We start from the raw sequence: 2,148 nt of genomic DNA, 5'->3' as shown, positions 1-2,148 counted from the left end.
TTAAATGATCTGTGCCGTTTCTCACTCCCCCTTCATTTTTCTCTTTTCCTGCTTTTGGGAGCCAGATATTAAAGACTAGGACATTTAAAAGCAATTGCATTTATATATGGGGAAAATTAGAAAGTGACCACACATGCTAGGGAAAGATGCAGGCTCAGAAAAGACCTAAGAAGAACTTAAGTTTACACCTCAGGCTGATCCTTGGCATATACACAGCCTACAATAATAAAAAACAAAACAAAAACAATAACACAAAACACAAATCCTGAGGAAAGGTGAAAATATGATTTCCAGAGTTACCAAATTATTAGATTCAAACGTCCAGTTTTCAAAAAAAAAAAAAAAAATCACAAGGCATACAAAGAAATAGGAAAGTATGGTGTGTACAAAGGAAAAAATAAATAAACAGAAACTGTCCCTGAAAAAGCCCTGATGGCAGATCTAGATAAAGGCTTTAAAAACAACTGTCTTACAGATGCTCAAAGAACTAAAGGAAGATATGGAGAAAGTTGAGAAAAAGATGTGTGAACAAAATGAAAATATCAATAAAGAGATACAAAACCTAAAAACAACAACAACAACAAAAAACAAAAAGAAATTCTGGAGCTGAAAAGTACAATAACTGAAATGAAAATGTCACTAGAGGAATTCAAAGATAAGTTTGAGCAGGCATAAGAAAGAATCAGCAAACTTGAAGATAGGACAACAGAAATTATTGAGTCTGAGGAACAGAAAGAAAAAAGATTGAAGAAAAGTGAAAAGAGCCTAAGGGACCTGCGGCACACCATGAAGCAGACCAACATAAGCATTGTGGGAGTCCCAGAAGAAGAAGATGAGAGAAAAGGGGACAGAGAGAATATTTGAAGGAACAATGGCTGAAAACTTCCCAAATTTGATGAAAGACATGAATGTAAACATGCAAGAAGCTAAACGAACTCCACATAAGATGAACTCAAAAAGACCCATACCAAGACACACTATAATTACACTTTCAAAAACAAAGACAAAGAGAGAATATTGAAAGCAGCAAGAGAGAAATGAGTTGAAACATACAAGAGATCTTCATTAAGATCATTAGCAGGTTTCTCATTAGAAACTTTGGAGGCCAGAAGACAGTGGGCCAAAATATTCAAGGTGCTAAAAGAAAAAACTGTCAACCACGAATCCTATATGCAGCAAAACTGTCCTTCAAAAGTGAAGGAGAAATTAAGACATCCCCAGATACACAAAAGCTGAGAGAGTTTGTTACCACTAGATTTGCCCTACAAGAAATGCTGAAGGGGGTCCTGCAGGATGAAATGAAAGGACACTGGATGGTAACTCAAAGCCATATGAAGAAACAAAGATCTCAATAAAGGTAAATAGATGGGCAATTATAAAAGCTTGTATTATTGTAACAATGGTGTGTAACTTCACTTTTTGTATTATACGTGATTTAAGAGACTGATACAATTTTTAAAAGCAATCATTAGTCTAAAAGCTAGCATTATTGTAACTTTGGCTTGTAACTCTACGTTTTGTTTTCTACATAATTTAAGAGACTAATGCAATTAAAAGAATTATTAGTTTATGTTTTTTGGGAACACAGTGTATGAAGTTATAATTTTGCAACATCAACAACCAAAAGGAGTGGGGATGGAGCTGTAAAGGAGCAGAGTTTTTATGTTATTGAAGTTAAGCTGGTATAAATTCAAATTAGAGCATTATAATTTTAGCATGTTAAATGTAATCTCCATGGTAACTACAAAGAAAATAGCTGAAGAATCTACACAAGAGGAAATGAGAAAGGAATTTAAATGTACAAAAAAAATCAACTAAACATAAAAGAACACAGTAATGCAGGAAATGAAGGACAAAAAACTATAAGGCATACAGAAAACCAATAGCAAAATGACAGAAGTAAGTCATTTCTTATCAGTAATTACTTTAAATGCAATTGGATTAAACTCTCTAATAAAAAGACAGAGATTTGCAGAATGGATTAAAAAAAAAAAAAAACATGATCCAACTATATGTTGTCTACAAGAGACTCACTTTAGATCCAAAAAAATAGATTAAAAGTGACAGGATGGAAAAAGATATTTCATGCAAATAATAACCAGAAAAGAGAGCAGAGGTGGCTATACTAATATCAAACAAAATAGACTT

The sequence above is a fragment of the Diceros bicornis genome, chromosome 9 (genome assembly GCF_020826845.1).
Source record: "Diceros bicornis minor isolate mBicDic1 chromosome 9, mDicBic1.mat.cur, whole genome shotgun sequence".
In the NCBI taxonomy this organism is placed as follows: domain Eukaryota; kingdom Metazoa; phylum Chordata; class Mammalia; order Perissodactyla; family Rhinocerotidae; genus Diceros; species Diceros bicornis.
Note: the sequence above shows the minus strand (reverse complement) of the source record.